At 33.7% G+C, this 16,860-nt stretch overlaps 1 long non-coding RNA gene across 1 annotated transcript; it reads right to left on the bottom strand.

Annotated features, from left to right (window-relative positions):
* Positions 1-6,014: 6,014 nt before the first annotated feature.
* On the bottom strand, positions 6,015-15,165 carry LOC122144002. Its single transcript, XR_006159480.1, has 6 exons — positions 14,970-15,165; positions 14,200-14,309; positions 13,105-13,214; positions 12,660-12,767; positions 6,319-6,405; positions 6,015-6,151 (listed from the first exon to the last, which is right to left on the bottom strand). It is a non-coding gene; the product is annotated as an uncharacterized LOC122144002 (long non-coding RNA).
* Between the last annotated feature and the right edge of the window lie 1,695 nt (positions 15,166-16,860).

Genomic DNA, 16,860 nt, shown 5'->3' on the forward strand with positions numbered 1-16,860 from the left:
ATTAACTTTTGCTAAATATCACATAGAAAAATTACATTTGCTGCAGTAATTTTTTTATATACAATCAATTACGAGCTTCATGACTACGCAGACGGTAAACTAAAAACTATGAAACTATTTAACAAAAATTAATGAACATTTTTTAAAGAATATGTAAAACAAAATCTTTAAGTTTGTTTGACATCTGTTTTTGTCTGTTATCACAAACTCACCTCAGTATCTCCAATTCACACTTTATATTCTCTAGTCCAGTGCAGAGCAAACTTCACTCCTGAGTCCTGCAGATTAGTTATTGTTCAGGTTCAGCTCTTTCAGATTGGTATCTGATTCAAGAACTGTAGCCAGAGCAGAACAGCTTCTGTCTGTTTAAGTCACAATCATTCAGGCTACAAGGAAAAAAAAAAAATATCACATCAGATTGAATACCACAGTATAATACAGCACAGCTTTATTGACAAATGAGTTACACATTTGAAAGCACTCCACTGTCTTTAGTGTCTTTGAGGTGGAGAATATGGAGGTTATTGATTGGAACACTGAGAAGTTCTTGATAGACTTAAAGCCCATTCACACCAAGGCTGCGATAATTATAAAGATAACGATAAATATATATTTCTAAAAATCTTTCTCAATATTAACCCTCTGGAGTCGGCTAACGCGGGATACGTGTTTTTTGAGGCAAATTCTCCTGATAAGACCGAAAAGAACTTAAATTAACTTTTCAGTTTTGATCGTACTGATAAGATGCAATACAAACGAATCTGTAAATGGTATACTTTTATTTGTATACACATATGATAACTTGTGCTTTTTTTTGATTTATAAAATAAAGAAAACAAACAGAGTGTGCGCTGTCTGCAGCCTTGGTACTGTGGTGATCTTCATTTAGAAACGCGTCATTAAAATGAACTGTAACTCAGCAAATACTCAACACAGAGACATGAGAGATATATCTATAGAAAGCCTGACATGTCTACTTTTAAACCGAGCAAGTCTTATTGAAAACAAATATTCTGTGATAAAGTAATCCACATGAAAACAACGCGATGTCCAGTCTTTCACGTCTCCCTTCATTATATCTATGCGACCACGCCCCACGCACCGAGTATGCTATTGAGATTATAATCATCCACTTGAAGCTGCGGCGGGTAAACCGCACTCATCTGAGCAAACAAAGCAGCGAGACTGTACTTTCCACGTTTTTTTTGATTGTTACTGTTCGCTTCGCACTGAGAGGAATAAGACATAATTCACCTCAATAAGACCGTGCTGAGAGGGATTAAGATTTGGATTACCTCAGAAAGAAAGAACGAAGTGGCTTGACCCCAGCAGAGATAAACATAGTAAGTCTTTTTTATTATGTTAATCTACTAGTTTTCATATAACTTGTACACATTTTACTAGTTAAGACTTTTTCCAGACTATAATTCCTGACTAAATGTATAATCAGGTGAAAACATTATGAATTTTCATTTTACATCATCTCATATGTTTCACGATGCCAGGATGTTTTTATTTATTTATTTATTTTTTTTTGTTCTTATAACATAGACAGCAATTTGATATAAAAGTAATTGAGTTATAATTGTTGCTAGCTTAATGTCAGTAAGAATGATTAGACAAAACTTTACTGTGATAGGCTATTCTCTGTTCACGAATATAGCCATATATGTTTATAAACTATATATATTGTATTCGGCCTTCATACAAAGCATGCTTGTGTTTTCAAGAATGTAACTAAGCTTCTGTCATCAATATCTGCTCTGGTGTAAATATTTTTTAATGTGTATACCCCCATCATTGGTGTTTGCAATCGTCTGAGGTAAAAAAAAAAAAAAAACTGTGTATCAAGGAAGCTGAAATATCACTGACAATAAATGTGCTATGTGGTAATTGTGTTTTTTTTTTCCCTATAAATTACTAATAGTATCAGTGACCATCACAATAAGGTTAATAATGCAGTTTATTTTGCATAAACAACATGCTTACTTTTTTATTTCAGATAAATAATAACCCTGTTGCAAAGTGAGCCAATGCAAACAAGCAGCCTGGAACACAGCTAAGACCAAGCGAGGCACACACTCCTATCTCTTCAACGTCTCTTCAAAAAAGTATGTCCTTCAGAGCCCACATAAACAATATACATTTTGGAAAATGCCAGGTAATGTGATGTTCATTTATATTTTTCAACATGACACGAGCCTGCATTTATTTGATCCAAAATACAGAAAGTTTTGCATTTGTGCTAAAGCAGTAATATTGTGAAAATATTTTTTACTATTTAAAATAACTGCTTTCTATTTGAATATATTTTTTAAATTTTAATTTATTCCTGTGATCAAAGCTAAATTTTCAGGCATCATTATTCCGTCCTTACTCCAAGTGTAACAATATACACTATACCATTTAAAAGCTGGGAGTCAGTATATATAACCTAAGATATATATATATATTATATATATATATATATATATATACTATATATATATATATATATATATATTATATATATAAATATATAAACTTATTTAGCACACAAGTGGATGATAAATACAATAATCGTGTTAGAAACGATGCTGTTCTTTCAATTAATAAAAAAAAATATCCTCTTTTCAAAATAATTATTATTATTATTATTAATAATAATAATAAATAATAATAATAAATGTTTTTTTTTGAGTAGCAAATCAAGAATATTAGAATGATTTCTGAGGATCGTGTGGATCTGGAGTAATGATGCCAAAAAAAATTCAGCTTGAAAAGTCAGCTTTGATTGTTCCTAATAAACTGTTTAACTGCACTCGCAAGTGAATCTCAAAGTTATTTTGTGGGATAATTAAATATATTCTAAATAAACAACAAACATAAAAATATATACATTTATTTTGTCCTCACATTCTTTCTTGTAACTCTTCCTCATCCTCTAGTCACATACCTGAACTGAAAGGCTCATTATGCAGCTCTTTATGTGGGTCTTTGTATAAATTATCTTAGAAAATTTAAATTAATCTATTGTTTTCTGTGAGTGAGTAAACAAGTTGATTTTCACATCATTTTAACTTACAAAATTTAAATTAATCTATTGTTTTCTGTGAGTGAGTAAACAAGATGATTTTCACATCATTTTAAAGCAAAAATTCTAGGCTTCAAGCTCCCAGGTTTGACAGGTCTTGTGAACAAACTGTTCTCTAGGTGTTTTATGACCTTATTTCAGTCACTACAAAATTGTAGTTTTTTTACTAACCATGCATAAACGTTGTTTTCTCCCTCAAAAACACAATCATGTACATACATGCTATTTACATAGTATTGTAGCCCAGTTTTGTACTGATTACAGTGTTTATTAGACTTTAGCCATGTATATATTTATAAGCAACTTAAAAAAAGCACAAAAGTCAGGGGGATGTCAAAAACTTCTCCAGGTCCCCAAAACCCCTAGACCTCAGAGGGTTAAAGAATAGCAGAGTTCACACTACAACTATAACGATGAGGGCACAGAAAAAACGATATCGTTGAAATCACTTTCAGGACAATTTTTGTCCGCAGCTGACTGAATGATAAAAACACTGACAGCCAATCAGTATCAATCCTGCTTTGACGAGCGTTGAGAGTTTTAAAGCAGCAAACGCGTGTTGTGCTTAGAATAAACATATATTGTCCGCTGGTGTGGGTGCTAATATATTTATCTTTATAGTTACCATTCTTGGTGTGAACGGGCTTTAGGCTTAAAAAATAGGAAGATTGAGATAAACTTCATATTGAAGTGAAAATAACTATGGAACAAAGTGTTTTATTGAAAAAAAAAAATTATACTGTTCTTCTGTACTGTTGATTAAAAAGCTGCTAAATAAAATTCATTAAACTTACAGAGCGTCTTTGGAGGTTTGATGACTGATAAAATCTAACAAAGACCACTCATCAGATTTCTGACATTTCTGAAGCTCAAACTCCTCAAGCTCCTCCTCTGATGTCAACAACACAAAGGTCAAAGCAGACCCACTGGGCAGGAGAAAAGATCAACAGATGACAGACTTCCTTTGCTAAGGTGAGTCTGAATATCTTTCACCAGGAGTTGATCATTCAGTTCATTCAGACAGTAGAAACAGATTGATGGATCTCTCTGGGAGACAGATTAACTTCTAATTTTTCTGCTTGATGTACTGAATTTTTTCCCTTTTCATCTTCACATTGCCAACTTAACAAACCAACAAACATCCTAAGATTCGACTATAGTGACAAACCGAGAAACAAACCGACAAAGGAAGCGAAAGGAAAAAGGTCCAGGTGTCCATTGTCACTCTCAAGTGCCTTATCCACTGCAGTTTTGAGCAGATCAGTCCATGTTTTTTTTTGGATTTGGCCTGGAGTAACAGAACAAAAAGGAAGTGAAGGAAAGGGTCCAGGTGTCCATTGGTACTCTTAAGTGCACTGTCCATGGCAGTCTTGAGAAAATCAGTCATAGTTGGGTCATGAAACAAACACACTTTTCATGTTGATGTCTAGAAACAGATGTGCAATAAAGGGCGCTTGCAATAAAACTCTTGAATGACTCAAGTGAACAAAACAGTACATGGTTCCAAAGAATGATCCCAGTTTCCTCCTTAAAGATCTGGGTACCCATGCCTGAATACACTGATGCCTTATAGACATCAATACCACAGGGATTCCAGGTCAGTGTCATAGAAGATTCAGGTTGTTTCTTTCCCAGCTGATGAAATGCCAGTTTTCCCAGTGAAAGGATGGCATCTTTATCCCATGAAACATCTAGTGTAGCATTCTCCATCATACTTGTCGTCTGCTCTGCAGGAGTCTGAAAGCGGAGAAAGTGTGTGTACATTTGTGTCAGAGTCTTTGGTGTGGTCTTCAGTATTTGATTCCTCCAGTGTTTTGGAGGCGTCATCTGCCTTGATTGTTTTTCCTTGATCATTATTTTCTTTTCTCCTCTAAAACGTTTTGGAGAACGTGGCTGAAATCCAGCAGACGACAGGGATGTGACACATGATAAAAAGACTCTTTGATTTTTTAACATGATCAATGATTTCTTTGGCCTGATTCTGATCTTCAAATCGTTTTTTTTTTGAAATACTCCTCCTTCTGTACATCATTGAACCCCTCGTACCTCTGTCAGCCGATCTATACAGTCAGGAGGAATCTTAACTGGCAGCTGCTGGTCTGGTGGTGATCCAGATGAGCAGCAGAAGGAAGCAGATTCACTTTGATGAGGTTTGTCAAAGAGAACATCCAGAGATGCTGGTGATGATACATCAGACCATGTCTCATTAACATCAAACTTTAGAGGAAGACGAAATTCATCCAATCCATCAAGAATGAACAGGGACCTTTTTGGTTCCTTCTTGCAATGTTCAGTCCTTTTGTCTCCGGAAAAAACTCAGTTATAAGGTCCAACAAACTTTGTTTTTCTTTTTCCTTTAAATTCATCTCCCGGAAAGGAAGAGGAAATATGAAGCTGATATCCTGATTTTCTTTTTCTTCAGCCCAATCTAAAACAAACTTTTGCCACAGAGACCTGATTTCCCGATGCCTGCCACTCCTTTTTTGTCAGTACAGTTCTGATCTGCTTGTCTTGTTCAGGTGCTTCAAACATGTTTGTTGCACTCAATTGGTATCTCTTGTGATTCAGATTGTCCTGGAAGTAACTTCAATCTGTCTTACTTCGTGTTCAGTATTGACCTTTTCACTACAACCTTGAGTGGGATATAGAGATCTGTGTAGATGTTATTCAGAAGTGTTGAGTCACCTTGCTTTGCAATTCCTTCAAACACACATTGATACTTTTTCTTTAGGCTGCATTTTAGCTGATGAACAAAGATCAGCTCATCTAAATACAGGGACAAAAAAAAAGATTTTTTTTAGCAACTTTTGTTTTATTATTCGTTTTCACTGCTACATTTATAAGTGACAATATGACAGATGTCCATGAGTCCCTCTTTACCTTCTAGAGTATTAGCAGCTTCATCTTGCTTCATCTCTCTCAGGAAGTAGGACGTGTGAGATCAAGAGCTGCTTCTTTGATACTGCATCTGTTCTCATTAAAATCCTTAACAAAGTATTGTATGTCTTGCTTTTGTAATATTTTCTTAAACTTTTCCAGTTCATTCTTCAGAAATGTGATTATTTTGCTTTCAAGATCCTAAAACAAAGACATTTTTTTTGCATTTTTATGGGTTCTTAAAAGGAAATATAAAATGTTTAAGATGAATCATTAATCAAATTTCTATTGAATATTGTTGCAAGTGTTTGTTCATAACCCTATTTGTTTATTATAAAAATAAACATTATTGAAAATGTTTTTCCTACCTTGAAGATCCATAGGAATTATCTTTCTCAAACAAATTCTTGTTCTTGTGAGTCTGGACATCTGAATCTAACGTCTCACCCTGAAGCCTATTAGTGAATAAAATAAAATACTGCATTTTCAGGGAAAATATAAGAGAAACAGTTTGCAATTGTTTTTAAAGAAAGACAGATAGAAAGCAATAGCAGTTTAAGTTCACACTGTTAAAGTACAGGACCTATTTAAGTGTAAATTTAGGTAAATATTAGGTCTCTCATTGTAATTTTTTCTGTCCTACATGCAAATGTAGCAACAGGGGCTGGTGAATAATAATACAGTAGGTGGCCAACCAGAGTGTGCTTTCTACCGCCGCCGCGTCTGCAAAGTGCATTTGCAGCTTTTGACCGCTGAGTGGCACTTTAACCTCAAGTTATCAAACAAGCGCATCAAAGCACATTTTCACAAATAGCCGTCAGGTTCAAGTTCTCTCATTTTAATCAATAAAGTGCCCACGATGTAAAAAAAAAGCTTCATTAATTGACAACTTCAGTGATTTTAAAGGAAGCCTTCTTTACTTCCTTTCAAAACTCAAAAAAAAAAAAAAAATTGCAGCCGCATTTAAATGGAGGAGTGTATTCTATTACTTAAAATATCAGTGCGCAAGATTTGCTTGGCGCGCATGATGCTGAGTGCGACGCACAACATTTATTCTTATTTGTTTACCCATTTTTTCTTCATTACAAATCTTTTTTGGTTTTATTTTTGTATCATTGCATGTAAAAATAATTAACTTTGTTTGTAATGCATATGCAAAATGTGAAACCTCAATCGTATTCACAGTCTATATCATTTTATAAATTATCTGTACAATACTATCTAACTTAACCTGTCCTGTATCTTTATTATTTAATGAAAGAGATTTATTAAAACAATCCAAATCAATGAATTTGTGAAGATTCATTTTAATGTGGATCCCATACTGTAACCTAAAAGAAATGTGCTCTTTACTATTCATATTCAAGTGTTTGTGGGGAAAATTATTGATGCACATGCATGACAGGGAGACACCCTTGCAATCTTTTTTTTAATTTTTTCCCCTGATAATGAAATAACTTAAAACTGGGGTGCCCTACATACATGAGGAAATATATCTACAGAGAGCTTGAAATGTCTACTTTTAAAACAAACCAATTCAAGACGACGAAAGCAAATACTCCCTGATTGTGCGGATCCTGTTGAGATGAGAGCACTGTGAATTTTATCTTGCAGCTGACAAGAAAACATTAGTTTATTAATAAATAATTAAAAAAGTCTCCTTTTTCACAATTATTAGGCTACTTCTGCCTGTGCTTTGTGGCAAACTTAATGCGTGTGCTTGAGCGCGGAATATATTAGCTAAGGCTCATTATGGATTAGACTGTTAATTTAATATAAACGTGCGATTAGATGAATAATGACAAAGGAATGACTAACTAGTAAATCTTACGTGGGGGGCAGACCTATTAAATACCTTCTAGACACCTCTGTTAAAGTTTTTAAAGCATTTTATAGGCATTTGTATAAATTCTGCTTTCAGAACGGTTCCAACGGAGAGATGCCGTAACATTGATTTTCCTCTGAAACACAAAAACAAAAATTTGTATAAAATTGATATTTTATGTTTTGAGAATGGTTAACCCTTCTCCATTCTTTTCTGATGTCTGGACTCTGTTTTGGGATTTAGAAAAAAAATAAAGACATTGTTCAATATATTGGTAATGAATACATTCCGTGAGAATTTATATTTTCAGGTTTTAACTGCGAATGTCACGTCAGTAACTCTGGAATTGCCTGATAATGAACTTAAAATAATTAGGTCTACGTGATGTCTCGGAACAGTTTCTTACTACTGCAATATATTTTTACATTCGTATTGCCAAAACAAATAGTACAAAGGAGCATAGGCTATAACATTAAGAACAAAAGTTTTTGTCTCTTGCGGCAGATGCACATCTCTTTCGCAGTTTCTTTGGCTCTCTCTCTCAGAAGCGCCTCATTTCTCCTGAGATAAAACAAAAAAATTGTATTGTATGTAATACTCTTAAGCCTATGCAGTTGCAAAAAATTGCAAAAGCCAAACCCAACGAGGCATGACAAAACTTTGCCTAAACCTGCTCTGCAAGTTTGAAACCCTCATCAGTCACTGTCCATATGAAAGAGCAAGAGATTCACACCTTTATTTTTCAACCCCAACAAGCTATACAGAACTACCCCCAACCCCCTCCAGCTGAACTGAATTCAGTCGCCACTGGTTGCTTAGTGTAAAATGGACACACTCTATCTAAAAAAAATGGTGTAAACATAAACCAGCATACTGCAAAACACATTTGTATAATCATTTGATATATTATTTTATTATTATTATCAATATAAATAAATAAAAAAAAAACACCACCAACTGGGATTTGAACCGTTGTTTGCTAACTGTGACTAACTTGATAAACTAAACTTCCCTTTTCCAGTCACGCTCTTCATTCTCACTTTGCAATAATAAAATAACCCGTGTCATCAAGCAGATAATTCTTGTGTGTTTATTATAGTGTTTAAGTGCTGATCTTATATATATAAATAAAAAAGAGTAGGGCTGCTGTGAGTGCAGGCCAGCATATTCAAACCCAGTAGCATGACAACACACCCTAGCCCATATTATTATATATATTCCCGCTGGGCCGGTCTGTTTTTTGCCCACCAGGGTGTGTTGTCATGCTACTGGGTTGAAATATGCTACCTGCACTCACAGCAGCCCTACTCTTTTTATTTATTATTTTCTCGCAGCCCATATTATTATCACCAGACCATAATAATAAACAAATTATCAATTGATAATTAATCGTTCTTTTTTACAAAAATCATTGTTATTTGTGAACGTAGGCATTTGAGGAGGCTTTAAGACCACGCGGAATCCTCTACCAGCTGCTCCCGGCTTCACAGTGAGCGAGACTCGTGCTAAATGCACCCAGGTTCACCAGCGTTTTGATTTTACAAAATCAGTTTGGGCGAATGCAACTTATTGATCATGAGCCCAACATTTAGCAAGACATTCAGTCTACCTGAAGGAAGACATATTTAATTGTAAGTAAATGCTGTTAAACAGAGAGAGAAAAAATAAGTTGAAAAAGAAAACCTTGTGTTGGCTGTTCTTAAACTTGGACCTCATTACATTGAAGTATCAATCCAAACACCAGAAGCGACTAACACTCTCTCTAATTGTTCTTTCATTGAAAAGTATGCATTTTTATTAATTCACAGGCTATATGGCTGAAATAATATTTTAGTTCAAAACTTTAAGTGCCATTGTTTAAAAAAAAAGTTTTATTGACTGACGTTTCATAAACCTTCAGTTTTTGTTATTTTTTTATACTAGATTTAACTTGAATCTCAATACTATTAAACTGACTTTAAAATCTCAAGGAGTTTATAAGTTAAAACAGGTGAAAATGTCACAGTGCATGTTTTAAATAGCCTAAATGAACTTGTATCTTGTATCAACAAATCTTTAAATTTAACTATCAGAACAAGAATTAAAAAATATATAATTCTAACGGATTAATACAACTGCAGTATATAATAATATAGGCTTAGTTTGTAACAAAAACAACAACAACAAAAATAATAATAATTTAAAGTAAAACATAATGTAAGGTTGGGCTTACCTCTTTCTTTCTGGACAAATCCAAAGTTTCCATTTTCGTGATGTTGCCCATATTGAAGCTAACTATTATTCATTAGGTAAAATAGGCTTTGTAGTTCACGTGCGTTTCAATATCGACATAAAAAAAAATCATAATGAGCAAAAAATATGCCAAAGCGGACCGCTGCTCATGCGAATGGCACGGTGAACGGCTGCGCCAATGAATATGTGCGTGTGAGGCACCAGCGTGATCAAACAGCTGAAAAAAGTTAGCATGTGCACTTGAGTCAATAAGAATTATTATATATAGCAGATTAAAAAACAATAATAACCAAAAACAATAGCAGAGTTAATAATAATTATTTCTAAATGCTGGAACATTCTCATTTCGCTCTGCATATGGAGCCTGAAGGATTTTTTTTTTTTTTTTTGGCAAGAACGAATTGTAATGAAAAAATTTACCTTTTAATCTGTGCATTTTAGTGATGCACCAATCATGATTTCATGGCCGATTTCTGATACCGATACCGATTTTTTTTTTTACAAGTAAAACTGGCCGATTCTGATACCGATTTCTGATTTTTTTTTTTTTTCGTTAAGCAACGAACAAGAAAGAAGGAAAGTATACATAAACAAGATGTTTATTTGTTATTTAATAGGCCATACTGGCTTTTGGTTATTATAAACAATATCTGTAACCATCTGAATGTCACGGCGTAACTGCACAGTAAGTAGCCTACATTCAATACAAACATAGATGGTACAGATATCAGCATTTAGTTTTTGTTTTTTGAATTGGGTTGAAACTACATAGAACTGGCCTTAAATGAAAAAGATTAACTGTAACCTTGTGAAATTTAAAGGCAACACAACTGCATAGTTTCTACAATCCAAACAACACAATCAACCACACATTTTAATAAGATGTTTCTTAATAGCATTCAGTATTTGTTTTAGTTTTTAATTTTGGTTTTAAATAAAAAAAAAAAGTCTTTACCAGTAAACTAAATAAAAGTATGCTATATGAATAAATTATTCCAAACTGTTAAATCAAATAATGTTTAGTGCGAATAAAACAAAGATGCACTGAAAAAAGTGTTTTCATTCATCCAATTAAAAAAAAATAGGGTAATGATTCACCTCTATATATTTTTTACTTGAGCCAATGAAAAATAAATAACTATTGGCTCAAGTAAAAAAATATAGATGTGAATCATTACCCTAAATTTTTTTAATTGGATGAATGAAACACTTTTTTTCAGTGTACTACAGCAGGTGATTTTAAAATCAAATTAAGTCAATGTAATTTTAAGGTTAAATAAAAAATAATCATCCTATACAGAACTGACGTTTACCTCTGGCTTTTCAAACGTGTATGCAAGTTCTACTTTACCAAAAAAAAAAAAAAACGTTTCAGTTTTGTCACAAGTTAGACTGTTTTGTTGTTTCTCATCCAACGCGAGAAGTTGAGCTGAACATCCCTTAACTGTCTACGCTTGTGCAGGGCGCGAATAGGTACGCTCACGCAACTTCAGTGAAAGGGGCTCTTATTTGTGCGCCAGTACACCAACAGCTGTTCGCTTCTTGCTATCTGTGCCTCAGACATGTAGCTTTGCACTTCCAGTGCACTTCCGGCATGATAGCGAATGATTAAGATTTCAAAAATACTTCCACACAAATGACATGATAGCGAATGATTACAATGTAGTCTGTGCATGCGGCACACTTCCAGAAAAATTGGCCGAAAAAAGTATTTTAAGCAAAAAACCGGCCGGTTCCCCATTTATGGGCGGTCAACCGGTGCATCCCTAGTGTGTATATATATATATATATATATATATATATATATATATATATATATATATATGACTGTTTAATAACAATAGCATGCAGTAATAGCCTTTGTGTAAAGGTTCTTTTCATTTTTGATGTGTAGACTGTAGCCTAAGACTATCCATGTTTTGAAATTTAACTCACTGTAAATTTTCTAATGGTCTTTAAGTATGTTACAATGTTATATTATAATGTTGTTTGTGTTTTACTTCATCGTTTTATCTCCGTTTACAAACCGAAATTTTACAATTGCAGTCAGTATACAATCCGTCCCTTTGTGGTGCCTGGCAGTAGTTTCACGAATGATTTAACATGCGAATGACTTGCAGTTAACGCCGTGACCCTGCAGGGGCGGTACACGTGGCGGTATTACCCATTCTGGTTTTCCACCTACTGTATATTCTGCATTGACAATAGGTATTTTCATACACTGTTGAGCCAGTTATGTTAGTGCACCAAAATTAATGGAGATTGCAAAAAGACTACAGCTCACATCAAATCATATAATCTTCTATGTCTCTAATCTTCTTTGCTGATGTTGTCTTAGTATCGTAATGGAAAAAACTCTGATAAATATTGTCAACAGTTACAGTTTCATGATAAATATTGATTAAAAATATTTCAAACGAACAGTCTATGCGCAACCACAATTAAGAATCAGCTCACTGCCCACCGCTTCTCCCAAGATCAATTTATTTGAATATATTGAATCTAAGAATAAATGATCCTTGGGAGCAGCAGTGGATTCTTGTTTACTTATAGTGAAGTGCGATTAATTTGATCGTGCGCCTGCCAAAAGTTTTGTGTATGTGCGCATTATTGTATTTTTTTCAACCAACAATTAGAAAACCAATGAAATACCTTTCGGGAGATGATGATTTGTTCTGACTTAAGTCCGGTTGCTCGCCTCCCTTTGAAAGGTCACTCTTCACAGACACAGAACTGGACACATGTGAACCTGATCTTACACTAAAGACACAAACAACAGAGGAAAAAAAACAATATTACAGGGTGTACTTCAGTCCAATTTATTAATTTTAATGTTGTAATTTGTAATTAATATACAATTATAGCCATACATTTGTTCTACTATACTTCTACATGTATATGGGTTGAATGATCTATTGTATTTTATTTATGCCTTTTAAATCGCTGCCTGTATAATTGTATTGGAAAAAAGCTCCAGACCAGAGTTCAGTAAAGATTACCAGACACTGTGTTCAGTGATTTTTTTTTTATTCAGTAAACATCTAACACAAAAAAACACAGTGGCAAAATTAGCTTAAATAATCCTATAATGTAATACCTTTCGGTAGATGATGATTTTGTTCTCACTTAAGTCCGGTTTGCTCGCCTTCCTTTGACTGGTCACTCTTCACAGACACAGAGCTGGACACATGTGAGCCTAATCTTACACTGATGACAGAGAACAGAGAGAGAAAAAAAAATATATATATAGGAGACAATTCAGTCTCATTTGAAGAGATTTTGTGTGCGAAAAGGTAGTTTGTTTAGTTCAGTTTAACACAACTAATTCACTAACTCATCAGGCCTGATATAAAGGAATCACAGGTAAACTACCAGTCAAATAAAGTACTGGTTTCTCATCCTGCACAATATCCACTTCACTGAAAACTGGCTCTAAAACTGTGTTATAGTGAAACCATAATAAATCTCATGAGTAAATAAACTCTGTTGATCACATTGACCTGATAAGAAAATTCTAAAGCAAAAATATCATCTTGTTTCTATAGCAATGAATATACTGAAACAATGAACAGTGTAAAATGAACAAGTCTGAGAAAGAGACAAAAATATTTAAAATTTCCCTTTAAAATATCCACTGATTTACACTGTGAAGCCGAGTTTGATGTGTATAGTATTCATTTGAAGTAACTCTAGTTTGCCAATTATTTACATTTAATACCCCACTAAACATGCAACCTGAAAGTGTAATGCCAACAACTTTATATGATAAATAAAACATTACAGTTTTAAACTCACAGAGAGACAAATATGCACAGAGAAGTTCAAAAGTCAAATTTGAAGGTCAATCAGTTGACGGAGTCAGTCTCACCTCTCAGATAAATACAGACAATGCTTGTAACATAAATGCCAGAACAGGAAGAGATGGTTCTAAGAATACTATGATCACTTATTCATTATTAAATAAAAAGAGGAGGGGATTTGAAATCCATCCCATTCAGAAATAATAAATATTAGACCAGTTTCAGGTTGTTTTAGCCTAGAACGATCTAAAAAGATGTAATAGGAAGTTCTAAACTCAAGTTTTACACAGCATTTGACATGACAGCAGCGAGAAAAGACTCCATTGTTGATGGGATTTTATTCTTCACAGACAGTGTTTAAAATAATTATCTAAACACAGACTCAGTCTTACCTCTGTTCCTCTGAGAGACTCATCTCAGATAGAGAGTCCTTTCCTCGCTCCTCTGACATCCTGCAGCTAAACAGACTGGTTTGTGAAAACAATCAGATGCTCATCATGACCTGGAAATGACAGTATTTTACTGAAATAACATGACAGATGGATGAATGTTGAGTTAATTAATAAACAATATTTATATAAAAAAAAGGGCTACAAACAAATATTGTAACCATGTTGATTTCAGATCATTCAGATCACTCCACAGCATATGGATCTAAATATCCTTTAATTACTATGCAATTAATAAGCATTATGTGGTAACACTTCACAATAAGGTTCCAATTTTAACATTAGTTTACGTGAACAATGAAATATACTTAAAGCTTAAAGCTTTACTTAATCCTAGTTAATATTAATATCAACATTTACTTATGCATTTTTTAAATTCTAAAGATTATTTATTAATATTAATAAACAGACCTGAGCTAACATGAACTAACAATGAGAAGTTGTATTTTTATTAGGTACCGTTAACAAATATGAATAAATACTGTAAGAAATGTTTTACTTATTGTTAATGTTAGTTAATGCATTAATTAATGTTAACTAACGGACCTTATTTTGAAGTGCTACTAATTATGTTCAGTGATTGACGACATTGTTGGTAAAACAATGAATACTTGTTTTTATGCTATGAAAAACCAAACTATTGGCATTTGTTTAATTCTTTAACATTAATGCAAATGGTTTTAAGGAACATCGGTGTGTTGGAGTTTATCTACCTGTCTGAATTCACATAACCCAGTGTTGTGTAATATTCAGTTGGTGGTGAGCATCCATGAATATTCATTATAGTTCCCTGTTGTGGGCAGGTCCTTGAGACAACACACAAACGAATGGAACCGAAAATATTAGCGCAACACTTGTCAAATCGCAACTTGTTTAATGGATTATTTCTAAAAGGTAATGAAGTTTCAATTTTAAGTTATAACTGCAAGTTTCAAAACCATGCAAAGTTTGTGGAATATGATAAATCATCATATTTTCTGAACCCCCTTAAGCATTTAGGGGCCCTAAGGGACCTCCCGTCAACTGCCAGTAAACAGAGAGAAACAAATCTGCTGAGAAAATTAGCCACTGTGGGTCACTCTAAACACACTGAATGCTGCCAATTGCTTTTGTACTGCTTACATTCTTCATAATACTGTCAGAAAAAAAAATAGCATTCATTTTTGGATTTTGGTCCTGAATGTAGTGTTAAAGGAGTGTTTCTTTATTTTTTTCCCTCCTTCTTCACAAATTTGCACTAAAAGATATGTACTAAGTTTGTTATTACAATGATTTTTTTGGTAGTCTTTAGTCATAAATTAATCTGCAGAGTACATGCTCAGCTGCATAGACCTGTTCTGAAACGGACTAATAAAAAATGACTCTCTCCTGTTGCGGCCTTTGATGTTGAAATAAGCTGATGATGAGTAAAATGCTGTAAATAGCCAATCTGTATCTTTCAGTGAACTCTGTTGAATTTGCTTACAGATCAGGACACATTTATGTGGCTAATCTCGCTAAATATAAATGCAAATACTGCTTAACCATGCCCGGGCCAGATCCTAACCTTACCTTAAATGAGGGACGTCTATTAGTATAGATATGGCTGTGTAGACATTTTTATTAGCATTTTTATTATAAACATTCAAAGGGAACAGTTGGAATTCATATAGGCGCGAAGAATGTAACACATAAAAAACAAACGAACAACATTTTTATGTCAAGCTCTCAATACGTAGCACTGCACCTGATGGAAATGTCTGACTTAAGAATACTTTCGATTAAATAAAAAATAAAATAAAAAAAACAAACATATGATGATAGAATAAAACAAAAAAAAACCAAGTGCAAAAAAAAAAAAAAAAAAAACCTTTCAAAAAATTTTTTTTCGATAAACTTTCGCTTTTTTAAACGGTAAACACGTGTTGAGTCCGGCTGCCTCAGGAAACAGGCAGACATTATATAAGTTAACATTTAAATCACACTTACATGAAATCCGTGAAACAATAACATAATTCCCTCAAACAACTGTATTCGTATTTTAAACTTACTTGCAGTAGTTCAGACGGTCGTGTGCACCAGGAAGTGCTTTGAAACACTTTCGATTTGTGATCGATGTAAAACACACCTCCATCACAATTGTTGTTTGTCACATGATAAATCAAAAATCCAATTTAAATATATTGAATGACCATTCCGATATCCTCAGTTTGATTTGTTAAAGTTGAATTTGCAATCTCATGACCACAGACCCCGAGACTTTACAAAGTAACCAGCAGCAGCACAGAGACGACACTCAACATGCAGCCTGATATTACCGTTTCATACGAATCTTATACATTAATCAGACTGAAACTGAGTGAAGTGAACGTGTAGAAAAGTTACAGTAAAAAAAACAACAGTAAAAAAAAAATTCAAAAGCAATTTTAAAAACATTTGAATACATTTGTGTTGAAAGCTTCCTGCTTCAGAATTGTGTTTTGTCATCATTATCATTTACGATAGGCAACTTTTTTTTTTTAAAGAGCAACATAAACAGAGTGAACGTTTTAGATTAGGGAACGCTATTCACTACAAGTTGCTTATTGGCATGCGTATTAATAGATTTTTTGCTGTTTATTAGTA

This window comes from Cyprinus carpio, unplaced genomic scaffold (assembly GCF_018340385.1).
Source record: "Cyprinus carpio isolate SPL01 unplaced genomic scaffold, ASM1834038v1 S000006554, whole genome shotgun sequence".
Classification (NCBI taxonomy): domain Eukaryota; kingdom Metazoa; phylum Chordata; class Actinopteri; order Cypriniformes; family Cyprinidae; genus Cyprinus; species Cyprinus carpio.